This window comes from Falco biarmicus, chromosome 8, assembly GCF_023638135.1.
Source record: "Falco biarmicus isolate bFalBia1 chromosome 8, bFalBia1.pri, whole genome shotgun sequence".
Classification (NCBI taxonomy): domain Eukaryota; kingdom Metazoa; phylum Chordata; class Aves; order Falconiformes; family Falconidae; genus Falco; species Falco biarmicus.
Genome location: NC_079295.1, coordinates 429,080 through 455,929, shown reverse-complemented (window position 1 = coordinate 455,929; position 26,850 = coordinate 429,080). Strand labels below are relative to the sequence as shown.

At 48.5% G+C, this 26,850-nt stretch overlaps 1 long non-coding RNA gene across 1 annotated transcript; it reads left to right on the top strand.

Annotated features, from left to right (window-relative positions):
- On the top strand, nucleotides 1-5,153 carry LOC130153552 (uncharacterized). Its single transcript, XR_008823453.1, has 3 exons — nucleotides 1-82; nucleotides 1,342-1,539; nucleotides 4,149-5,153. It is a non-coding gene; the product is annotated as an uncharacterized LOC130153552 (long non-coding RNA).
- Nucleotides 5,154-26,850: the final 21,697 nt, after the last annotated feature.

The window sequence follows — 26,850 nt, the reverse complement described above, 5'->3', positions numbered from 1 at the left end:
GGCTGCCCAAGCACAGGCCCCGGCCCCGGAGCCCCCGTGGGACAGGGACGAGGGGAAGGGAGGCACCAAGCGGCAGGGAGAGGTGGGTCAAGGCGGAGGGGTGGCCGGAGAGGGACAGGAGGCGGCCAGAGGGGCAGGGGGAGCAGGAGGGGCTGGGCAGGGATGGAGAAAGGACAGGGACTGGGCAGAGGGGTGGAGCGGGACAGAGATAGAGGGGCAGGGGGTGCCGCAGAGAATGCAGGATCAGCAGCAGGAGAGAGGGCTAGGGAGTGGAGCGGAGGGGCGGGAAGGGGGACAGAGGCACAGACCAGCACAGGCAGGGCGAGGGGACAGGATGAGCAGGCTGTGGCCTTGGCAGTGGGCGGCAAAGCTGCTTCTGTGGGTCTTTCCTTTCCCCCTCTGCCCTTATCCCCTCCCCACCCTTCCCCTCGGTGAGGCTGTGTCTGTGGTGTGCCTGCTCTGGTGAAAGGAGCTCCTGCACCAGCCTGAGGGCAAAAGAAGAGGGGCAAGGAGCAAGCTGTCCCAGTCCTTAGTTTGCAGGTTTAATGTATCGGCCCTGTTCAGAAAACACAGCGTGTCTGTGTGTCAGTGGTGCCGGCAGATTTTTATTCTTTATAGCAATTTTTTTAAATACCGGGCTTCGTGCAGAAGGTTCACACGGTGCTGTGCTTGTAGTAAACGCAATTGCTTTTATGCATGCTGCATTCTGGAGGTGGCAAGTGCCAGGTTAGAGATGAAGATGGAAAAGAAAGCAAGTGACGCACACGCATGGTGAGCCTGCCACAAGCATGCTGTGTATTGACCTGGGAGAACGCTGCAGGGACTCTCAGAAGTCAAGGTTTTCAGTGCTGTTTCTGTGTTTGATACCCAAGGGATGGTTTCCCTCTGCATGCGTTTCTGGGCAGGCATGTGCATGGACCATAGGTGTGTCTCTATGGTGCGGTAAGTGGGACTGCTGGTAGCTTTTCATTTCATTCCAACTCAAAAGTAAAGAAAGATTGTACCTGCAAAAGAATTCAAACGGCCGTCTTTGTTTCCCAGAGCGAGCATACAAGCATGGGGGAGCGGTTTACAGGTTCAGAACTTCAGCCAGCTCTGGATGGTAAACCCTCAGGAGAGGAAAGAGAAGCCCCACTTTTTTAACTAGAGCTCTGCTTCCCTTAATGTGTCTTCTTGTTAGATTGTGTCGGTAGTCAGATTAAAAGCACATGATTAAACTGTGCTTCTTTATGAAGATATTTGAGGGTAATTTACTGTCTTCAATCCTCTTACGAGTGGGGCACTTTGTTGCCCTGTGGGCAGTACAGTGTCGTGACTGGTAATTTTCCTTTTCTTGCCTAGTGTACGGATGCATTTATGAAGGCAAGTGTTGGGTCTTATTGGCGCCGCACAAGAAACCAACGTGTGAAACCCAGACATTCACTGTTAGAAACAGGAAGAAGCTGTGGGCCCTTGCTTCAGATTCTGCAAAAGATGTACCAAGGCTGAGGAAATTGGCAAAAAGGGAAGAAATGCCGTAGCATAACTTTGGGATGGCAGGTGAGGTTTCCATCAGTCTTCCTCAAACGTAGCAGCCTCATTTGGTTTGCGGATGTGGTGTTGAACTCAAACTGCGAGACTAGTTTCCTTTATTGTGGGTGGTACTGTAGCACACGTACCTTTCATGTCCCAAGTGAAGTTGCCAAGGCTCTAGTTAAACTTCTGCAGAACCACCTCAAATTTTCCATAGTGCGTGATTTCCTTCAACAGTCAAGTCCAGGTCTGTGGCATACAATAACCCCTACCCCATTTGGGATCTGGATGTGGTTGATTTTTAATTCAGACTTATCTGCTGTTAGAGATGTTCGGGTTTTGGTCCAAATAGGGAAATGCTGATTGTTTCATTCTTTTGCTTTTTCATAGTGTTGTTCCATGTTTAGTCATTTGTTCCTTACAAAAATAATGTATGGGTGACTATGGAGCTGGAGGTGTTTACGTTCTTGTGGCTGAATGTAGCAGTGGAGCTATCTTGCTGTATTTAAATCAAGAGGAGCATAATGTAACTTCACTTAAAATCTGGTCTTGGTAGGCAGATCCTACCCTGATAAGCATTTAAAACAAAACAAAAAAAAAAATCAAAAAAAATCAAATCTGTGACAAGGTATAGGTGGAGCACCTGAACGGGTGCAAGGCAGCAATTCTCTTGCTGATATCCACACATTGCAGAACTGTTGCCATCATGACCTTGAAATAGTGAGCCGTTAATGTTAACTACTAGCAGCTTGTGAACCTAACACCTAAAGGTAGAAAATAATTTCCCACTGCCACCTTTTTTTAATTTTCTTTTATGTTTTAAAGTTTCTGATTTGATACTTTCTGATGTATTTGAAACCTGTGTCATATCCTACGAAGTTTGTGACAAGTGTGTGGCAGATGGGACTTTTCTGCTTGGAGAGGTAGTGAGATGGAGAGTGGAGAATGGTTTTATGGCACAAGTGTAGAAGTATAAAAAGAGATTAAGAGGCTTGTGTACCTTGCTGCCAGTTCAGTGGCATGAGAATTCCTGTAATAACAAATTCCTTCTGGCTCTGAAGGAATGAACGTGCCAGCCTGCTGAGTTTCCAACCAGAGCAACACTAGCAACGGATGTCGTTCCCAAATGGTGAGGTGGTTGTAAGCTTCATCAGTAGTAGAAGCTGTGGAGAAAGTCACGAATCATCTGCCGTTCTGCAAGTCAAGTGCTTGGCTCTTTTGTCACTAGTGTTGATTTAAGGGTGCATTGCTTATAAATAGCACTTGACCTTTGTAATTCTTCATACTGCTAAGTTCTGGGTGCCATCAGAGAACCACTGTGCTGTGAAGGCCCTGTAAACATACGGCGATGTTTGTGTTTATCCATTTTGCCTTCCCTTAGATGATGTTATTTTGTCATTTGAAACCTTAGTGGCAGGATTTGGGGCTTTATCCTGATCAGGCATCTAAGGGCCAGCTCTCGGCTGCAGCTGCAGCATAAGTATTCAGGTGGTTTGAGCACCAAATGAAACTTCCACTTGGCTGTCATTTTGGCTTTTCCCTTCCTCTTAATTTTCATATTTTAATTAAGAGTTTTAAGTATTTGGCTTCCTTACAGAAAAAAACCCCAGTGCTATCCTTGTCCTGTTATGATAAGGCCCTAATCTGGAGGGCAGAAAGCTGAGACCACCAGGAAGATGTTGAGAGGAAGGGGAAGAATGTTAGAGCCATGAGTTGGGTGTTCTGAGATCTGAGGAGATGGAAAAGGTGCCTCCCAGGTAGCTAAAGGGAAGTACAGGAGAGCAGCTGGGAGCCAGAAGTGTGGTGTGGGCATATGGAAGTGCTACGCTGTGGTGTGTTAGGCAAATTATTTTTAGGAACCTTCACGTTTGTTGTCATTTCCCAGGCTCCTGAGGTGCAGGAATGCTGGAGGCAAGAAGCTGCCAGCATCAACTACGTGGAGAATGAACACTTCTATCTCCATTTCACTTTCCTCACTTCTGTGTTGCGGTGGCAGGGCAGTACAGACCCTGACCCGGACCCGGACCCTGACCCTGACCCTGCGAGTACGCAGGCAGCTTGTGTGGCCAGTGCCGGTGTGGTTCTGGCACAGAGGATCAAGCTCTTCATGCTTCAGAGCTTTCAGGCTGACACTCTTCAGCACTCAATGAAGCTCTAAATTACAGCTAAAGGAAGACAGAAGTTTTGCTTCAGAGCTTGATAATGTCATTCTGATCCATCCTTTTGCTTGTTCAGTGGCTACAGAAGGGAACCACTGCCTTGGTAGGAGCATCCATTGAGTTCTTCATGTGTGATATTAGAGGATCATTGTGTCTGTTTATGCATGAGACCATTACAGTAGGTGTTTTGAAGATGTTCACGTGTGGTACATAAAACCTTTGCCAGTAAAACAGTAAATCCACGCAGTGGGGTCTAAAGCACACAGATCCAGTGCGATCCTCCAAAGAGCTTTGAAAGTGTCTCCCCAAGGGTACAGACCTGGCTGTTAGTGATTCTGTTGAACTGCCTTTTATAGCAGGTTGCTTGGAGAAGTTGCTATGTCTGAAGTCATCTTCTGGGGGCCGAATGCTGCAAATGGTAGAATGTTTAAGGAAGCAAATGAATAACCTTCAGACTTGATTTTACTCTTTTAACAGATTGTACACAAATGGGAGGCCTGAGCAGGCTGCATTTAGCAGGGGAACATGACCTGACTGCACAGGAGGCAAGGAACTCTCTTCTCTCGCTGACCATGAGCCCTCAGTTTCAAGGCAGATGTGAAGAGGAATATTTGACCCGTGGGAAATGCAACTTCAGATACGTAACCCAGGTGGGACTGCCATGTGAGCCCTGTGATAGGAGCCGTGTATCCCAACCGTGAACGTAGAGGTTGGGCCCAGTTTTTAGCTTGGTTCAGTATGAACTCTGCTGACTGATTCTGTGATCAAGAGCAGGCAAGTCTGCCCCCTGAGAGGATGTTGTCGTGGGTGGAAGGGTTGAAGTGCAGTGACTGAATCAACAAACAGGTGGTTTGAAAAGTCTTTTGGGCGAGGATCTGGTACGCTGGTGTAATGCCTTTTCCCTTTACAAAGGTGTCCAGTAAACACAAGTGTTCCTGCATGTGTCCAGTAGCGCAGAGACCTCTGTACTTTCTTTGAACTGATTGTTGTGTAAGATCTGGGGGTTTGGGGACAGTTCTGAAAATTGTTCAAAAGGTGTCTTGAATGTTGGGTGAAATGGGTCATCACTTCCATAAACCTCTAGCCTGTAAAGAAGAGCCATGGATGTAAGGAGATTTTCTTTTTTTCTCTTTTTATTGTTACTGGGAGGAAAAGCAGTGATTAACTATTGGCCTGTGATACCCCCAGGTGCAGACTGTGCAGTGCATTTGAGGTGGATCACTCCTGTACTGCCAGGACTGAGCCCAGACTCCTCAATGCTTTGCACACTGGCACTGGAAGTCCTTGTGCAGCTGTGGGTACTGGCTTTCTGTGCTGCAGTGTGAAAAACACAAAACACTGGGGTTAAGGTTTGCAGAGAAGTGGGAAAAAGTTGATTATTTTGTGCTAGGAAGGGAATGTCCTGTAGTTTTCAAACTTTGCACCTCTCCACTTGGCATTTAAAACTGCTTTTAACTCTGCTGCTATGTTTCAACGAGAGGGAAGGTGTCTGGTTGTCACAGATGATGTGTCCCATCAAGAAGGATCTTTCCCTTCTGAGTTGAGCTTTCTTTGCTTGACGTGGAAAGTGCCTTAACCTGAACGATTTCAGATGGCAGTGAAGGAATTACATCGACATGGGGATTTAGAGACAAATCCAAACGTATGTCGTCTTACATTTCAGTATATGATTTTTTAAAATCAGGATTTGCTGGGTTTTGAGCAGCAGACCCATTTTGCATGTGCCTACATAAACCCCATTTTTATGGATAGATGCATGCAGTATGTTTCGTGATGTGATACTTAATTACATATAAGCTGTTCTATGCTGTGCTTTTCTGGGATTGTCGTAGTCCTTTGAAACGCAGCCCTGCGCATCAAAGGGGCAAGCTGTGTCATCTGCTTTCCCCCACAACACAGAGCAATGTAACTGTCATAAATACAGGCTGAGCAAAACTAGTTGAGAGATTTGTGGGCTACTGTTAGCATCACAGTGGGCCAGGAATTAGCCCATGCTTACTAATAAGTTCCTGTATTTTAATTGTCCTATGCCACCTGAGAGGCAGGACAGTGTCAGGACACTTTCCCAGGGAATAAAACTGGACATGTTTGCTTCTCTCCGAGGGTCCCCTATGTACAAAGCATCCTTCAGCACAATCTGGGTGCTTGGTGTTCTCAAAAGGACCCAAAGGGATGAAGTTCACTCCTCCTGCCTGTGTGACAGCAGGAATTATGTCTGCAGCTGTGCTTCTGCGCACTTCGAAACTGCCTCCGTTTCTTTGCTTAGCCAACCAGAGAAAAAAGCCAAAAAACCCTAAGCTGAGTTGGCAACAGTGTCTTGCTGTCCTCTCTGAAGGAAGTAATTTACCATCATCTCGCAGCTTGTCAAACGTGCACCAAGTGTGAAGAAGAACATGACGTGCACTGTCCTAAGCTCTCAGCAGGTCAGGTTTTGCTGTCCTCTGGAAACTGTCTAGCTCCTCAGTTTTTCTCCACAAAGGACACATTGTTTGGAGTAGTGATGAGGTGGCCCCCCAGATGCCCCAGCTTTATTTCTAAGTCCTATTGAAGTATTTTGCCTCCTGAAGAGACTGTGTTCCTCATGAGGAACGGTTACTTCGAAATAAAGTGACCCCCTTTCCGTCTAAAGGGATGGAGCTTGAGACTGTGGAGGTGGAGGTGCTTGGTGAGGGAGGCAGTCAGGCAGGGCCAGTCTGGGGTGCCCAGCTGCGCAGGGCAGTGATGGCACCCGTGTGCCTGGCGAATGCTTCTCTCACAGTGTCGCAGGGAGAAGGTGTGAGGGTGCTGGGAGAGAGCCGGCGCCCCTGGGAATGACAGCAGCTAAAGGTGAGGGCTGGCTGCGTGGGCAGCAAAGGGTGAGCCAGCCATTCCCTTTGCAAATGCAGTGGAGAGGGAGGGAGCCCCTCCATCAGCACAGCAACGTCTGCTGGGGCAGGGCCAGAGGCACCGGCACCCAGGGCAGGGCTGGCAGGGGGTCTGAGAGAGCCACTCCGCCACCGCCTTGCTTACTGACCTTGTGGGGAAATCGCTTTGGGGGCAGCGATTAAAAAGTGCGTGCAAAGTTTTTAGGTCCAATTGGAACACTGAGAAGGGGTTCGGGGCCTTTCTCAGAGCGCCGCACGTTGCATAGTCATGTGTCATACACAGGTTTGGTGGCTGGTTTCTCGCTTCTAATGCAAACGCGTACGCATCCTCAGTAGCACTGCTGAAGTGTTTTACGGACTACGCATGCTCCCCAAGTGGGATTTTGGCCTCTTTGGGGCAGAACTATTTCAGTTAGAGGTCCCCATCTCCCACTGCCACCATTATCTTTGTCCTATTTTAAACTCATTTTCTGTTGATGTCAGTGGATCCCAAGACCTGATCAGCTTGTGTTCTCTTGCAGCCAGAACTTTCCTCATTGGAAGTCTTCTTCCTGCGCAACTTAGATAATGGTGCTCTTTCCACTACCTGCTCTTTGTTTCTCACCCCTGCCAAGGCTGCCTCCCTTGATGGGAAGTCCCTTCATTTGTAAATACTTTAGAGAGTGGGTCAGCTCGGTGGAGGTGTCACCTCGACAGAGGAGAAGGTGGAGCGTCAGATCTCTGCATGTGGCAGGGGCTGCATTAACCCTCATCTCCCACTGCGTGAATGACCGCAGGCAGAGGCACTGTGCAAGGAACATCAAACCTTTAATGAATTAAGAAAGACAGATCTGGTAGAGGGCTGGGGCTGCAGTGGGTGGGTGCAGGTCACACGTCAGAGGGATCTGTGCTCCACACCTTCTCTATCAATATATCAACGGTGACTGGAGCAGCGTGGAGCACCTTGTCTCCTGGTGTTCCTCAGGGTTCTGGCTCGCTTGCTGGGCACGTAGTCGCTATTGGATGGCCTCTGCTTGCTGCTGCCCCCCTGCTCCCCACTACAGCCCACTGCCGTGGCATCCCTGTGTGGCTTCCCCTCACAGAGGGTTTTGGAGCTTTTTGCCACCGGGCACACCACCATCTTCTTCCTCTTCTTGGGTGGCATGCTGCCCCATGGGGACATCTCTGGCATCCCGAGGGTGTCAGCCAATGTGGGGCGCTTGGCCTGTTTACCAGCAGCCTTGCCTGATCTGGGCACCACCCGGCAGGAGAAGATGCCCGGTGGTGGTGGCAAGCGGGTCAAAATGACCGGGGGCTGCCTCCGCAGCACCTCCTCCACCAGCTGGGCCATGCGGGGCGGATGATGCTGGGGTGCAGTCGGGGGGCTGGCCAGGGGACTATTCAGCAGGATCTGCTGAGGACCCTCTGGGAGACCCTTGTGGGCACCCTCTGAGCATCCCTTCAAGGGGCTCTCCTCTGAAGTGTCCATAGGACCCTCCTGAGAGGGCTCCATGGGGCTCTCTGGCAGCCGGGTGGGGAAGACCGCTGCCAGCCCACCCTGCTTGCCTTTGGCGTCCAGCAGGGGGGATGTTGCCACCCTCTGCCAGGAGGGGTTGGTGTCCTCCTGCATTGCGGCCACCACTTGGTCCTTGGGACAGTTGCCCTCCATCATGCACTCCAAGAGGTCAGGGATCCTGTTGAGGGTGGTGGTCAAGACAGGGACATCAGGGACACCACGGTCGGTGTCCTCGCTGCCCCCCAGCCCTGCCACCAGCGATTGCTCCTTGGAGCAGCCGCCCTTTGCCATGTACTCTGAGAACTCCGGGAACTTGTTGAGGAGGGTGGTCAAGCAGGAGCCGCTGAGAACTTCAGGGAGCTCCAGGATGCTGTCGAGCCAGGCGAGCGGGTCGCTGCTGTCCACGGTGGACGAATGCTCATCCTGAAACTGCAGATTGTCCTCTGCCAGCTCAGGGAAGGCCTCGTTGAAGGCATCTGGCCCCAGCTCGGGCAGGTCCAGGAGATTCTCTGGGCTTGGCGGGGTGGTCACCACTTCTGAAAAAGCAAACGAAGCCAAGCCACCCCCAGGGTGATGCAAGCCTTCCTTGGTGCAGGTCACCCCCTATGGGCTCTGCCACCCTGCAGACCTCACCTTGGTGCTTGATCCTGCTTCTGCCAGAGAGCATATCCAGGGCGGGCTGGCAGGGGGTGTCAGCAGGGACGCCATCCTCACTGGCCACCACGTCGTTGTTAAAGGCCTCCAACAGCTTCTGGGCGCTGCCAGGATGGGTGCGGAGCACAGGGGAGACCTGCACGCAGTGCTGAGCCGCAGGGTGTTGGGGTGGCAGGGGCCCAGCATGGGCAGGGACGTTCAGCACAGTGCAGCCCGTAGGGTAGAGGGGCTGTCCCTGGCCCACGTCCCATGGGCCCAGCCCCGCTGGCTGGTGGGGCAAAGTGTCCCCATCACCACTTGCTGTCCCTGGCCATAGGCAGGGGGACAAGGAGCAGGCAGCGGGGGCAGCTGCACACCGCTGGGGAGCTGCAGCACGTGTGGCAGCTGCACGACCTGCCCCGAGTCCCCCAGGGGGCCCTGCACCCCCTGCCAGGTTGCCAGGGCGGGCTGGTGGGTGACAATGTGGAGCTGGGAAGGCCGAACGGTGATCAGCAGCCCCGGGACAGAGGGCAGCACACCAGAAGTGACCGGTGGCGGCATGGTCAGGGTGGTGAAGCTCATGCTGGGCACCTCTGGTCCTGTCGGCAGCTGGAGGGGGAACCTCTCTGTGGGCAGAAGCGAAGGGGGGTGATGGGGTGAGATGCTGGCCGGCACAGCTGGTTGGGGGTTACCCGAAGGGCAGGAGCACCACGAGGAGCGTGCTGCTCTGTGCTGCGGCAGTTGGCCAGTGTGGCATTTGTTGGGGCAGTGTTCTGGGGTTCCATCTCCATGGCGATCATTATGCCAGCACCTGCGTCAGCCAGCGTTGTGACAGTTTGACTTTTAATGACAGAACAACTTCCCAACTCAATGGTTTCCCATCCTGCTGATGCCTTCCTGCCCTCAGCGCTGATTTCCCACCCCCACCATAGTTTCCCATCACAACTGTTTTTTGGGTTGGGAGTTGAGTTTCATGTCAAAGGGGAGTTTTCACCTAAATTTCTGTTGATGTCAGTGGATCCCAAGACCTGGTCAGCTTGTATTCTCTTGCAGCCAGAACTTCCCTCATTTGAAGGCTTCTTTCTGCCTTCTTTCAGCCAGGGCAGGGCTGGGAGGGAGTTTGAGAGAGCCACTCCTCCACTGCCTTGCTTAGGGACCCTGTGGGGAAATTGCTTTGGGGTGGGGGCAATTCGAGAAAAGTGGGACCTCAGAGAAGCATAGTATTACAGGAAGCTTTTTAGGGTAAGAGACAGCTATCGCTTTCAGGATGGCTGGCATTCACCATCCTAAATGTGTGCTGCCACGGCTCCCTAAGCAGCGCAGCCTGCAACCTCAGCACGTGCTGACAGGAGTAACGGGGGCTGGAGCGGAGTGGAGAGCCCGCGGCCAGGCCCTGTTATGCTCCTGCAGGAAGGGGAACTTGACGGTACCACAGAGCTGATGAGATGTCCACTGCCATGATTTTCCCTTTTATAACAAATTCTACCAGGGACGAGCAATGACGGAAAAGGCAGGAATATGGTTATGCCAGTACTTCACAGTCCCTTGAACTTGTTGTAGTTCCAGCGTACTGGATGGGTTGTGCCCAGATTCTTTCTTTTCCAGTGTGTCTGGTGGAAGAGAGGCAGCTCCTGCAACCCACCAGACTCCTTGGAATTTAGCTTCTCGTGCTGGCCCTTGGCACTTTGACTCTGGGACTTCCAGTCCCAACTTGATTAGTGTTGCCCAAATGGTTTTCATTGCATCTGTAATGCTTTCTGGCCCTTCTGCCCTGCTGAGGATGCCATCGATGTATCGATAGACTGTGAGGCCAGGTGGAATGGTGATCTGTGCTAAGGCTGTGGCCAGAGCATTGTGAGCGATAGTGGGGCAGTGTTCGTATCCTTGCGGAAAACTGTTTGAAAACATACTGAGTCCCGCTCCAGGCAAAGGCAAACCGGGCTTTTTCTTGTGCATGGAGCAGAATCACGAGGAATACATCTCTAACATGTAAAGCATCTAAAGCTAACCTAACATCTATGCTAACCCTAATGTCCCACAAGAATCACTGCGTTACTGACAATGAAGGGAGAGGAAACAGCACTGTGAGAACGAAAATATCCCACTAAGTCAATTTTTTTGTCTACCTATACAGCAGAAGTGTTCTTTCATGTTAAAGTCAGAGTATGTTCTGATTTGCACTGCCCCACTAAATGGTTTTATGCTGGAAAGGTTTACTAAGAAATAATTGTTAGTGTTCTTCCTGGTTATGCACCCACATCTTATAATGAAAAAATTAGATGATAACGTCTTTGCTGTGCTACACTGTTCTATAACTGAGAGTTAGGTTGTGTTTCATTTTAAGCATTCTCAAAAAAATACGGATAGTTACAGCTTTTACTAACAGCACTGCGGCAAATGTGAATTCACAGGTGGGCTTTTAAGCCTCACCTCAGCATGTTTGGTGTAGGAACAAACATTACAAGTACTCTAGTATTTTTGCCAATGCTTTCCTGCACAAATTGTATTAAAAGCATAGATTCTTCTGGTCTTCCATGCAGAAAGTATGGTGAGAATAAATCTGATATTAAAATGACTTCTTCAGATGTCAGAGGTTTATTTAGAAATATCCACTACCTGTATTTTTTCTTATATACTTGCAGCGGGTCGTAACAACCTGCAGAGAAGATATGCAAAGTATGTCATCCCTATTATTTCCATTCCTGGGTTATGATAGAATTTGGCACAGAATATTAGATCAGTTGCAAAAAGTAGTGCTGGGCCACGCATATTCGGATTGATCCATGATCCCAGGTAGCTGTATGGGATTTGGTAATTTTCTTTAGTAAGTAAAGGAAAACTGCATGTATTATAGAAATGAGAATTTAGTGAGACAAAGGGCAGGTCCAGTTCCTTTTCGACTACTACACAGAGATATTCTAACACATCAAATGAAAAGAATTTCTAAAGAACTAGACCTTTCTGAGCTGGAGAAGAGGTAGATGAAATAGAAAAGATAGAACTAAAATCTGCAGCAAAATATTGCCTCTAAAGGAAGATGTGTTGGGGTTTTTTCTTTCACGGAAACAAATGAACAATTACTCTGCGATTCTCCAGACTGGAAATTTGCAAAAAGCTGTGTAGTGTGGTTTTCAGTAGTATAAAAAGCAAAAGCTCTTCAGGGTTTCAAGTACACCTTTGCAACAGCTGTGAAAAAAATGCAAGCATGCAGATTGTTCCATTGTATGAAAACACCTTCATTTACTACTTATTTGTCATACAGGGAATAAACTAGCTGTGACGACTGTTGGAAAGTTTTAGGTGAATAAAAAAATCCTCCAAACCAGGAAAAATACTGTGCTATCAGGTAGCTGCAGCTTTGCTGTGTGAGCTTAATATTCACGTAGAGACTTTTTCTAAATGTGTCACTTAAGGCAGGGATGGCTTCTAATTCTAAAAAGTCATATGCCTAGAGCAGTCACTCATGTGCCACATACAGGATTTTTATGCTAACACTATTAAAAAATTTCCCTAGAAAATTTTCCACCTCCTTCGAGTAAATACAACCGATGTCCCTAACTGTCTCAGTTTCCTATTCCACCATAGGTTGCTGTATTTCAAAGACAAAGTTAACCAACGGCTGGTTACTAACCGAGGGCTCAAACCAATTTTTGCAGCAGTCAGGTAGAGAGTGGCCATTTGGTCTGGACCCACTGAAGTGCCAATGTAAATACAAACAAAATAAGGTCTATCAAACTTTAGATTCTCTAGCAAAACAACGGAAAGGATATGAAGAACTACGTCTTGTCTACTGTCTGTTTCCCATACGTGTTGTGATCGGCTCCCTGGAAAACAAGAGGCTGGACTGGTCCTGGCTGTGCCCATGAGCTTGCCAGCTGAGTGCTAGGTGGTAGCAAGGAGAGCACTAGAGAAAAGCACAGACCCATTGACCCAGCACCACCGTTCTCGTGTTCTTCATGCATGTGAGGCCTGTTAGCCATTGTACTTGTATTTATTCTAACACGGGACATCAGTCAACAGTCACAACACCGGTGGATTACCAGCACTTCCGTCATATGCTTCACATATAGTGTTAAAGGAGAAATTTACACAGACGTGGGTACCACTAGGTTTGCTTTAATCGCCACTCAGAGCTGGGCCACCGCCCCAGCGAGTGGCAGAGAGCAAAGGGATACAGCACAGCTTATATACACTTATCAAATCATTAGTCAACGTCCAAAGTTTTTAGAAGTTTCCTTTGGTCTTGTCCATTCTGCAAATCCATCACCTGACCCTGTCCCTGTTGATTCATCTATTTGCTTCCAGTCTCTGCCTCGGTTCCAAGCTCCTCCTCGGATCGTGATCTTCTTTCTGCCTGCTTTAACTCACACACTCCTTCAAGCACACTTAGTCTTTGAACAGCAATTCCTATTCACATATACTGATTTTTTTTTCTTGAAACACCTGCATTTCTGTGAGCACCTGTGTGCACAAGGTGATCATCTGTTGTTTCTCTGTTCTCCCAGTGATTAACTGGACTGGGTGTTAAACCAGCCTTGGATTAGGGCTATACTGGGGACGAGGCCTGGTTCTGCCACTTAGCTGCTTTAGCACTTTAAATTTCTGAATTCAAAACACATTTTCTTTAACAAGCAATACCAGAACAATGGAGAACAATTAACAATGGTTTGGTCACTGCCGTGACAAAATAATGACAATTATTATTTCTGGTGTAGGTTGCTGTATGTCGTATTTATGAAACTAGGATTTGCCGGAAGAAAAATGTTCTATTTCACACCCACAGATGAGCTCCCTGAGATGAGCATCCATGTTTTAACAAGCCTTTACATCAAAGGCTGTAAACGAGTGTCAGTCTGCACAACCAGCTGGGAATCTTGTGTTGTTCCAGGCACATATTTTTGTCCCATTCAATACCTTGTCTGTGTGATTTGCCTTTAGTCTGTCCTGTGCTTTCCTGCTAAAGATTTATAGGCTTCAGTCTTCTGATACTGCTCCAGCTCCCGCATCTAATGCTCCTTATCTCTGTCTGCTCCATCAAGGTGTCGCTGAAACAAAGAAGTCCAAGAGTACCAGGGAGTTGCCTCCCCTTCAGGAGGACGGGAAGAAAAACAGCTTGCCAGATGAAGTGCTGATCCATTTCACCTATGCAAACAGGAAAGGAGCGAAGAAACAATGAGAATGTACGTGAGATGCAAAGACGCAGGATTTCTGGATAATATTGCTGTATTCTGGTGTGTCGTGTCCGTGTCTCCCCACCCTCCCGCCTTTCCCTTTTTTTTTTTTAAATTCAAATCACTGTTCTGTTAACTCTTTTATTTTTAGATCAAGCTTTAACGTTCAGACCTGTCACAGCAGGGTTCCAATACGCCCTTGGTTTTTTGCCCCACAGAAAAAAATGCACTACCATTCTACAACCACACACTTTTCCCATCTGAGAGGCGAACAAAACATCATGGCTATTGGAAAAGAGTAGCATAAAGATAAAAGAGCCTAGGTGATATCAATTTAAGCTATCTACCTTTAGGTTAAAAGAAAACTTCAGGCTAGGAAGAAAAAAAATATTTCACACTTGCATAATAGAATGAGCTTAACTGGAGAACTCTTTAGGGGGAACAATGAACTGAAAACCATTTAAGGAGTGGTCACAACACTTGCTAAACGGCTCTTTTCCAGAAAAAAAAAAAGTTGCTGAGCAAGTTTTTCATCCAATGAGTTTAAAATTCAATGGAAATAAGTATTCAATCTGAGTGAACATTAGTCACTGGGCATGCCTTTTTATTTTCATTACGTCATCACAAGAATACATGCAATAGTTATAAATTTCGTGCATTTGCAAACCTGTTTTGATGCTGCTGAGGACACAGTTAACGTTCTAGATTGGGGTGCAAATTTAGTGATGCTGGGTTTGCGTTTCTGTTGGACACTGTATTCTTCCAGAAGACATTAATTCTTCTCTTCTGTCTCCAGCAATGTGCTGCTGACAGAGTACAGTAACCGACTCAAAAACAGCAGAAGTGTTTCCTCAGCTTGTGTCTTGGATGGATTGTTTTGAATCACTAAGGAGGAGTTCTACTCTACTACCTGTAAGTAGATGTCCTAGGTTTTCTAGCACAGATCTATACAGTTCTTTAAATATTTCTTTATATATATATATATATATGTTTCTTATAAAACTTAAACAAGAAGAATGATTTTTAGGGTGTTTGCTGTATAACTATAGTAATGGTCTTTTTCTAGGGGAGACTCGCTATTCGGTCAGCTCAACCAGTCCTTATTTCAGTCAATTCCAGCCAGCTCAGCGGTCCTTATGCTCACCAAACACAACAAGCAGTAGCAGGACTGCAAGGCTGGAACAGGGGAAGCGCGAGGCTTTCCCTTCAACTGTTGTATCGGACAACTAGTTTGCTAGTTGCTGCAGCTCAGACACTTTTCCCCTGGGTTGCGGGACACTCACCCACACACAGTAGTATACTATTGTTATCGATTTGTTAATAAATTAAGATTGATTGACTTTATTTGATTGATTATTTGATTTTATAGAATTATTTTATAGAATAGAAATATAGAAGGATAAAAATATATTTTGAGGAAACTTATAATTGCTCAGTAAAAGCTGCTATGAGACCCTCTGTACATCCTGTACCAAGGCCAGAAGAATGGGCTGGAATTATTGTTGAAACTTCGGTAATAATTTAGGGTTTGAAAGGTTTCTTTGTATCTGACCAGTCTTCTGTATGTAGAAAGTGTATTGAGATGTCAGAATATGAGATTAATGGAAATTGGGAGGAGTCGACTGGAACAGCTTGTGGTTACCTGCCAAGAAACCGTGAACTTTAGTGGCAGGTAATTCCGGCAGGGGGAGATCGCAACCACCGACTCACATACCACCTACCCAAATCGTACCCCAGACCCATTTCCAGACCTTTCTAAGCTCTACTGCGCAGAATCGGATATAGGAGGAGAGTATGTTAATGATTTACTGGAAATGTTATGATTATGTATGAATACTTAATATGTATGAATAAGTTCTATATATGGTGTCTGATTTTGAGACCTGGCGTGCATTGATCGTGAGAGGACTCGCTCACGCACCCGACCGTCAATAAAGAAGTGTCTGCTTATCTACATCACATTGGTGTCGGTAAGTTCTTCATTCCGAGATTTCGGTAACAGTTTTGGCGACCCAGATGGGACCTCGCTGAAGGAGACCGGAGGAGTCGGGGACCTGATCGGTTCCAGCCGGCACCGAGGATTTCTCGGGGATACCCATCGATCCCCGATCCGTAAGGCTCTTCGCGACGTTCCCTGGATTTTGGTAAGACACTTCTTCTTGTAATTGTAGTAAGTGGGTAGGAGTCCCACTATAATAAGCGTATGGTAAGGAGTGGGTTGGAGACCCACCAGTGGGTTTGAGTCTCACTGAGTAAGTCTGCCTGTCAGACGCGGTGAGAGCTGCGCAGGGTTGGACTATAAGGATCCTTGTGGAAGAGGAAGCCTAGGCGCCTGCCCGTAAGACATAAGCGAAAGCTATTGCAGGGTTGGACAAAAGTGGAAACAAGAGAAACTACATGCTATAGTGTTCTCTAAGGTTGTGCCTCTAACAAGAAGTTAGAAGAAGTTTTGGGGGTTTTTTGTTGTTTTTGTGAGTTTGTGTATTAAGAAGAAAATTAAGAGGTATAATATTGTGTTATATGTTTGTTTAAAGTAACTGTGGGAAAGTGTGAGTGTGGTTGTAAGGGTGAGATGTGTAATTGAGAACAAAAGCGAGTGTGGAGTGTGGATCCGCGGATCGGAGTGACAGAGTTGAATAATTGTGTATTGTATTGTGAGTGATTACACAATGGCAACTAAATTAACTCGGTTGTTTAAAAGTAAAAGCATGGGTAATCTTGCTGTAAATGATAAAATCCCGAAAAATTTTTTGTTGGGATGTTTATTGGCACATTGGGGAAATTTATATGATGATCTGCAAAAGAGCCAGATGATTGAGTACTGTAATAATTTGAGTATTGTAATAATTGGTGGCCTTTGTGTATATTGGATGATCAGGAAGAGTGGCCCACGAATGGGACACTGAATTATAACACTATTCTGCAGTTAATGCTGTATTGTAAAAGAGAAGGGAAATGGAATAAAATGCCAAATGTGGATTTGGTTTTTTTTCCTTAAGACAAAGAAAGGATTGGCAGGATGAATGTAAGGTAACTATTAGAGATAATTTGGTAATGGCTATAACTTCTGATAATAAGAAAGTGGAAAAAAGTGTTGTTCAAATTGTGAGATTGGGAGTGGATACAGGAGCAACATTTTTTTTATTAAATACCTGTAAAGGAAAAATTGGAACAAAAACAGGCCATTCCTGCAACCCCTGGATTTGAAATTTGGAAATAAGATAATTGCACATGAATTTTTGTGTGTACCAGAATGTCTGATACCCTTCTTAGGAAGAGACTTGTTATCCAAATTAAATGCACAGATTGTTTTTGACGAAGGAGAACTTTTCTTGAAAATACCTGAGTCAAAACCGGGAGAAATCCTGATGATACAAGAAAAGGTAAAGGATCAAGAAATTCCACTGGAGGTGGATTTGGCAGTGATCCCTACTGTATGGGAAACAAATATTCCTGGTAAATCGAAACTAGCAGAACCGGTTAAAATAGATTTGAAGGAAGGCGCAGGAACAGTGAGAATTAAACAATATCCAATCAAATCAGAAGTGAGACAGGAATTGAAGAAATTGAGTGATAAATTTTTGGAGTATAAAATTTTGGAAGAATGTGAATCTCAGTATAATACTCCTGTTTTACCAGCCAGAAAACCTTTGGGTGAATATAGACTGGTACAAGACTTGAGAGCAGTAAATCAAATAGTTAAGGACATTTATCCTGTAGTAGCAAACCCTTATACACTGTTAACAGCATTAAGGGACACTTGTCAACGGTTTACAGTGCTTGATTTAAAAGCTGCTTTCTTTTGTATACCTTTGGAAAAGGGAAGCAGAAAACTGTTTGCTTTTGAATGGGAAAATCCTCAAACCGGGCGAAAGATGCAGTTGACATGGACTAGATTACCCCAAGGATTTAAAAACAGTCCAACTATCTTTGGAAATCACTTAGCCAAGGAACTTGAAATGTGGAAACAGGATAAATCAAGAGCTGGGCATTTACTTTTACAATATGTGGATGATATATTGATTGCTACAGAAGAAAGACTTACCTGTATACAGGTGACTATCGACCTCTTGAATTTCCTGGGACTAAATGGATACAAAGTGTCCAGGAAGAAAGCCCAGACAGCCTGCCAGACTGTGATATATCTGGGCTTTGAGATTTCAAAAGGACAACGACAATTAGGAAAAGATCGCAAAGAAGCTATTTGTGGTATACCTGAGCCGAGAAATATTCATGAACTCAGAGCATTTTTGGGAATGACTGGGTGGTGTCGCCTTTGGATCATGAACTATGGGCTAATAGCTAAACCGCTGTACGAGGCCCAAAAGAACTCTCCCTTTGCATGGGGCCCACAACAGCAAAAGGCTTTTGTAGAGTTGAAGCGTGCCTTAATGTCTGCACCTGCCTTGGGACTGCCGGATCTAACCAAAGATTTCCAGCTGTTTGTTCATGAAAGGCAACACCTTGCACTGGGCGTGTTAACCCAGAGGATAGGAAGCTGGAAACGACCAGTCGGATATTTCTCTAAACAACTGGACACAGTGAGTAGAGGGTGGCCAAACTGCCTTCGAGCAGTGGCAGCAACAGTGATGCTCATACAAGAAGCTCGGAAATTGACTTTGGGAAGAACAATAACAGTCTATGTCCCACACATGGTGATAACTGTCCTAGAACAGAAGGGGGGACACTGGCTGTCTCCCAGCCAAATGATGAAGTACCAGGTAGTACTGACTGAACAAGATGATGTGATTCTAAAGACAACTAACCTGGTAAATCCTGCAGTGTTTTTAAGTTCCATACAGGAAGAAGGACGACTGGAACATGATTGCTTGGCTGCCATCGAGTATGTTTATTCCAGTCCTGAGGATCTGAAGGATGTACCACTGAAGCGACCAGACTGGGAACTGTATACTGATGGAAGCAGCTTCATGGAACAAGGAGTCCGATACGCCGGATATGCGGTAACAACAGAGACTACAGTTATAGAAGCAGGAGCATTGGTGAGTACCACATCAGCCCAAAAGGCGGAACTCATCGCTTTAATTCGAGCCTTAGAACTAAGCAAAGAAAAGAGAGTAAATATTTGGACTGATTCAAAATATGCCTTTGGGGTAGTGCATGTCCATGGAGCTTTGTGGAAAGAGAGGGGGTTATTGTCCTCTCAAGGATCAAACATTAAGCATCAAAGAGAAATTTTATGATTATTGCAAGCAGTTCAAAAGCCAGATCAAGTAGCAATCATGCACTGTAAGGCACACCAGATTGGGAATACAAAAATAATAGCTGGGAATAATTTAGCTGATAGAACAGCAAAAAAAAAAAAAAGGTAGCAAAGAAACAAGCATCGCAAATGGCAATAATTCCTTCTAAAACAGTAACCCTTCCTAGGGAAAAACCGAGATATTCAGAGGAAGATGACAAATTGGGTCAGTTATTAAATGCTAAGAAAAACTTAGCGGGATGGTGGGTAACTCCTAATGGACAGTTAGTAATTCCACCTCTTGTGATGAGAGAGAGAATTCAAACGAGACATCAGGAATGTCACTGGGGAGCAGAAGCCTTAGTAACATCTTTACGAAAGCAAGTAATATCAGTTAAGATGTTGGGAATAGCTAAAATGGTAACTCAAAGTGTGAAGTATGTTTGAAAAATAATCCAGTGATTAAGAAAAAGGTTCAAAAGGGTAGACTGAAATCTGGTACAGAACCTGGAGATGATTGGCAAGTAGATTTTTCAGAGTTACCTATAGACAGAACGGGTACCAGTACATCCTGGTAGGGGTTGATACTTTTACAGGATGGCCAGAAGCCCTTCCCTGTCGCACCACACAAGCAAAAGGAGGTTGTGAAGTGGTTATTACAAGAAATAATTCTGATATTTGGAGTTCCTATTGGAATTTCCTCTGACAGAGGTCCACACTTTGTTGCTGAAGTAGTCCAAAGTGTTAGCAAAGCATTGGGTATTAATTGGGATTTGCATGCGTCTTGGAGAACGCAATTTAGTGGAAAAGTGGAGAGGATGAATCAAACTTTGAAACGACAAATAAGTAAAATTTGTCAAGAAACCAGTCTATAAAGTGGCCTCAGGCACTTCCATTGGCATTATTACGTATCAGGGTACAGCCAAAGAGTGGAACCTCACTCAGTCCTTATGAATTATTATATGGAAAACCATATGAGTCTCCAGAACCAAATCCAAACGTACATGTAAAAGGAAAGCAGGATGTATATAACTATTTGCTTTCTCTAAGGAGAACTTTGGCTGCAATTCGGAGTGTAGTAATTTGGAATAGACCTTTACCCCTGGAAAATTCAGTGCATGATTTCCAACCAGGAGACTATGTCTATGTGAAGACCTGGGCCTCCGAACCTTTGCAGGAGTGCTGGAGAGGACCTTTCCAGATACTGTTAACCACTTTTACAGCTATCAGGATAGCAGAATCAGATGCTTGGATCCATTATACTCGAGTGAAGAAAGCACCTATTCCATGGAAGATTGTCAATCGTGACCCAGAGACTTTAAGATTGACACTGAAACATGTCTAATTTTTATATTGGATTTTATTTTGGTCGGTAGTGTTGGTGGGATCATGGGCCGGCTTGGTGGACAGGAACAAAAGACAAATAGAAACAGAACAAGTGATTGACATTCCCAAACAAATGGCTGAGGAAAATTTGATGGTAGGATTGATTAAAGAATTTGCCAATTTACAAAATGTCACGCAGATCACTGCTTGTTTGCCAATACCGAGGGCAGTAGGTGAATCTATTCCATGGGGAATTTTAACTATGAATCTGACTAATCTGGAACATAAAAATGAAACCACCTACTGTGAACAAAGGCCAGTAACTCAATGGTATGAACAAGTAAAGGTTATTAGAAAACAGTGGAAGTCGCCAGGTAAAGAAACAGATTGTAAAAAAAAAAAACAACCAAACTATTGAATTATGATTTTATAACAGGATCCTGACCTAGTGCCATAGCTTGAGTTCTTCTTCCTGGGGGTCCAAATCTCCACTTAGGATGGTGTTCTTATGATGAACAACTTAAAACCAATGTGAGCAGAAGTATCATGAAATGGAAGTGTAACAAAATGGGCCAAGGTACCCAATTAGTAGCACAATGGGACTCTATATGGTCTATGACCTTATATTCCCATTTTCAGTATATGGCAAGAACTTCTTGGTGTTTTACCTGGGATGGAAAAGTTTTTTCAGTATTACCCTGGGTCAATGATAGGTCAACTTCATCGGGAGAGAAGGAAAATAAAATAGTGCCATGGTGGAAATGTGAAAAAGTGTATGATTGCAGTAATGCAGACTTAGTAATCCAAAGAATTCCTCTGTAGGCCACTGTTTTAACATATGGTTGTTTTTGTCGAGGTCTTAAGAACACTCTCAATTTAACCAGCACTTTTATAGTTAGAAAAGGAACTTTGTTTAGTTGTAGTAAAACTACTATTTGAAGTCCAGGACATTTAGTTCGGGCATTAAGAGATGGAACCTGGACCACTCATCTACCATTAGATGGTAAAGTGAAACAAATTACTTTAGGCGTGCCAACATTGTGTCCGATTTGGAAGAAATCACCATTTAGAGGATCCCTAGAGAATATAGAACTGAAACGAACAAAGAGATCTGAGACAAATGATGGTACTTGGAATGAACCATCTACAGGAGTGAAAATTGGCTGGGCACGTGAATCACTTTTAAATCCTATAGCATCATATAGAAACAGAGCATGGCTCTATCAGTTAACTGGTCAAGTGGAAAAATTAGCAAACATTACTAAAAAGGGGTTTAAGGAATTGAACATACAATTACAGGCGACCTCTAGAATGACTTTACAAAATAGAATGGCACTAGATATGCTCCTACTTAAAGAACATGGAGTATGTGGATATCTCAAGGATGAACTGGAGCACTGTTGTATCCACATTCCAAATGCCACTCAGGATGTGGAACATGATCTAGACCTATTAGGAAAAACTGAAAAAGAAACTGAAACAATTCAAAAGGATATGTCAGAAGAGATTGGCTTGGAAAAATTTTTAACAAATTAGGATGGAACTTGAGTGTTGACGGCGAGGGAAGTCAAGCAGGCAAACTCAATATGAGTGATAGAGCAAGCTTCGATTTATTACGGCGCGATTATGTCTTATATACAGTTCCAGTTAATTATGCCTACAAGTCATCTGCTGATTGGCTAAGCTCTAAAGGGTTACATTTTCATACGTCCTCCTACTTGCGGTTTCTGCGGTTAGCTAGCTACATTTTTTTTTTCTCTCTTGTCTACGCGAATTCCTCAAAGTTATTTACAACATTAGGCACAAGGTCAGTTTTTCTCAGCTTCCTTATCAGCATGCCTCAGCACAGCTGCAAGGCCTGCTTCAGCTAACTTACGCTAACTTTGTTTCACAAAGATCTTTAAGGGAGTCATGGCCGTGATCACACAGCCATTCTGCAACACTTGAGCTCTTGGATACAATCCCTAATCAAAACTTTGTTTTTGTTACCGGTTGTCTTTTTGATGATCATGTTGGTATATGCATGTTTGAAGAAGCAGTTTACCAATAGAACTGCAATCAATCATATGATTATGAGAGAAGTATCAACCAGTCCACCAAGGTATAGCCACCACCAAAATATGTTGAAACAAATGATATGTAAATAATGTGAAAGTATTGAAATAATGATTTTCAACACTTTCAAAGGGGGGAAATGTTATCGATTTGTTAATAAGTTAAGATTGATTGACTTTATTTGATTGATTATTTGATTTTATAGAATTATTTTATAGAATAGAAATATAGAAGGATAAAAATATATTTTGAGGAAACTTATAATTGCTCAGTAAAAGCTGCTATGAGACCCTCTGTACATCCTGTACCAAGGCCAGAAGAATGGGCTGGAATTATTGTTGAAACTTCGGTAATAATTTAGGGTTTGAAAGGTTTCTTTGTATCTGACCAGTCTTCTGTATGTAGAAAGTGTATTGAGATGTCAGAATATGAGATTAATGGAAATTGGGAGGAGTCGACTGGAACAGCTTGTGGTTACCTGCCAAGAAACCGTGAACTTTAGTGGCAGGGAATTCCGGCAGGGGGAGATCGCAACCACCGACTCACATACCACCTACCCAAATCGTACCCCAGACCCATTTCTAGACCTTTCTAAGCTCTACTGCGCAGAATCGGATATAGGAGGAGAGTATGTTAATGATTTACTGGAAATGTTATGATTATGTATGAATACTTAATATGTATGAATAAGTTCTATATATGGTGTCTGATTTTGAGACCTGGCGTGCATTGATCGTGAGAGGACTCGCTCACGCACCCGACCGTCAATAAAGAAGTGTCTGCTTATCTACATCACATTGGTGTCGATAAGTTCTTCATTCCGAGATTTCGGTAACACTATGACTCCACCACTTGCTTCGAGAACAACTTCGCTGTCGTTAGCTAGCCAAAACCAGGCTTACGCAGCATTTTGGCTGCGGACAAGTGCAAAAGGCCGCGGTTCCGCATCTCGCCCCAGAAAGCGGGCAGCACAGCTCTTGTGGTGCGCTGCACATGGCTACCAGGGCAAAGTGAGAAGCACCACCACGAGAAGAAGCACCAGCCGCCCGTTCAGAGCTGCGGCGGGCGGGGGCTGGGCTGCCGTTCCGCGCCGGGCCGGGGCTCGGTGCCGCCGCGGGCTCCCCTCAGCCTGCCGGCCCCGGGGCTCTGCGGGGGCCGCCCGCGGGGTGCGGGCTGTGCCCACAGCGGCTGCCTGGGGGGGGCTCGGTCCCGAGGCGAAGCTGCTGGCCGAGAGCAGCTGCCGCTCGGTGTCACAGCCCCCCGGCCCGCCGCTGACCCCGCCCTGCAAGGCGCTGCACTTGCTTACAGACGCCCTGCCGAGAGCAACCGAGCTGCCCCTGCGAGCGGCTGGCACGGCGGAAAGCAAATCCTCGCCGGAGGGTACCCGCTGCCGGGGGGCGGGGGGCGGCGGGTGGGGGGGAGGGAGGGAGGCAGGTGAAGGAAAGACCCCGCTCCCTTGTCCCACCTTTCAGCCCTGCCGCGTGCTCTGCACCCCTTCACTCCGGTAACGGCTCACTTTCCCGTCGCAGGGAGCGGCTATGAACGCAAGAGCTCGTGATGGCTTAGTGGTGCAAGGGGAAACCTAGTGGGGGCTTCTCCTAAGCCACACATTTACACCGCTCGTTTTTCCCTACTCAGAAAGTGCAGTCTTGCAAAGTCTCTTCTCTTTTGTAAAAAAATAATTTAAAGGTGCTGTTACTAACAGCTGCTTCCAAATGCAAACAGAGCAAATGCACCCGTTTCCCACAGCGAAACAGAGCGCATCATACGCAAAGGACTGAAATGCTTGAGGCACGTAGATGCTTTTGCATACGGAGGCAATGAGTGTGAATGCCGGGCTGCGAGTGGGCAAAGGGCAGAGCGCAGGGAACCCCGCAGCCGCAGCGAGCACTCCCGGGGCCCGGTGGTGTAAACTGGGCTGAGACCCGGCCCAGTGCTCGCCCGGCCGGTGCTCAGCACAGGGCTGGTGGGGACATGCTGCCACCTCCTGACCAAACGTGGGTACTGCACCCGCCCGGGACCTAGACCCCTGGGACCGGGACCCCCTGCGGCTCGAGACCGGGACTGGGACCCACGTGACTCGGACCGGGACCCCGCGACTCGGGACCGCGACCGGGACCCCCGCGGCTCGGGATCGGGAACTGGGACCCCCGCGGCTCGGACCGGGTCGGGGGCCAAGACCCCGGGACCGGACCCCTGCGCCTCGGACCAGGAACCGGGACCGGGACGCCCGCGGCTGGGGACCGGGACCCGGACCCCCGGGACTGGGACCCCCGCGGCTCGGACCGAGACCGGGACCGGGATTCTCGCAGCTCAGGACTGGGACCCGGACAACTGTGGCCCGTGACCCCCGCGGCTCGGGACTGGGAACTGGGACCCCCGCGGCTCGGACTGGGTCTGGGGCCAAGACCCCGGGACCGGACCCCTGCGCCTCGGACCAGGAACCGGGACCGGGACGCCCGCGGCTGGGGACCGGGACCCGGACCCCCGGGACTGGGACCCCCGCGGCTCGGACCGAGACCGGGACCGGGATTCTCGCAGCTCAGGACTGGGACCCGGACAACTGTGGCCCGTGACCCCCGCGGCTCGGGACTGGGAACTGGGACCCCCGCGGCTCGGACTGGGTCTGGGGCCAAGACCCCGGGACCGGACCCCTGCGCCTCGGACCAGGAACCGGGACCGGGACCCCCGCGGCTGGGGACCGAGACTGGGACCCGGACCCCCGGGACTGGGACCCCCGCGGCTCGGACCGGGACCGGGACCGGGACCGGGACCGGGACCGGGATTCTCGCAGCTCAGGACTGGGACCTGGACCACTGGGACCCGTGACCCCCGCGGCTCGGGACCGGGACCCCGGCGGCTCGGGACCGAACCGGGACCCCGGGGACCGGGACCCCCGCGGCTCGGGAGCGGGACCCGCACCCCCGGGACTGGGACCCCCGGCTCGGACCGAGACCGGGACTGGGACCGGGATTCTCGCAGCTCAGGACTGGGACTTGGACCACTGGGACCCATGACCCCCGCGGCTCGGGAGCGAACCGGGTCCCGGACCCCCGTGGCTCGGGACCGGGACCCCGGGGACACAGACCCTAGCGGTTCGAGACCGGGACCGGCACCCCCGGGACCTTGACCCCCGCGGCTAGAGACCGGCACCGGGACCCTCGGGACCGGGACCCCCGCAGCTCGGACCGGGACCAGGTCTGTGACCTCCGGGGCCGGGACCCCCGCAGCTCGGGACCGGGACCGGGATCCCTGGGCCAGGACCCCCGCGGCTTGGATCAGGGACCGAGACTGGGACCCCCGCGGCTCGAACGGGGACCAGGACTGGGACGGCCGGAACAGGGACCCCCGCGGCTTGGATCAGGGACCAGGACTGGGACCCCCTGCGGCTCAGGACCCTCTGCGTCTCGCAGCGAGACCAAGACCTGGAGCCCTGGGACCGTGACCCCTGCGGCTGACGGCTCGAACCGGGACCGAAACCCCCGTGGCCGGGACCCCTGCGGCTTGTGACCTGGACCGGGACCCCCGGAACCGTGACCCATGCGGCTCGGGACCGGGTCCGGGACCGGCACCCCCGCGGCTCAGGCTGGTTCCGAAACCAGGACCACCGGGACCCCTGCGGCTCGGATCGGGACGGGGACCGGGACAGCCGGGTCTGGCGCCCCCGCGGCTCGGGACCTGGACCGAGATGTCTGGGCCCGGGACCCCCGCGGCTCGGACCGGGACAGGGACCGGGACAGCCAGGACAGGCGCCCCCGTAGCTCAGGCCGGGCCTGAAAACAGGACCGCCGGGACCAGGATGACCGGGACCAGGACCCCCGCAGCTTGGGACAGGGACTGGGACCCCCGCGGCTGGGGACCGGGACGAGGCTCTGAGGTCAGGACCAGGACCGGGACCCCCGCAGCTCGGGACTGGAACTGGGACTGGGACACCCATGGCTCGGGATTTGGACGACCGGGACCGGGACCCCGCGGCTCGGACCAGGACCGCGACCCCCAGGACCGGGACCCCCGCGGCTCGGGACCGGGACAAGGACCCCCGGGCTCGGACTGGGACTCACCGGACTAGGGCTCGAGACCTAGACTGGGACCGGGAACCCCGGGATGGTGACCCCTGCGGCTCGGACCAGGCCGGGACCGGGAACCACGGGGCTCGGACCGGGACCGGGACCCCGGGACCGGGACCCCCACGGCTTTGATAAATGAATTGTAAAGGCAAACCAGCTCGTTTTGTCATGACTTGTGGAAATGCATCCGTATCCTGTGCTGACGTGCTGTTTTGTTTTGCTGCAAACCACACAAGTCTGCATCTAGAGAGGACAACGTATTAGTCATCACCAGTGCCCTTACACAGCCTCTTCACAGCCTCACTGCCTGGACTGCAGGCGTGCTCTTGCCTTTTCCAGGCATCCGAGTGATGGGTTTTGCCTCAATA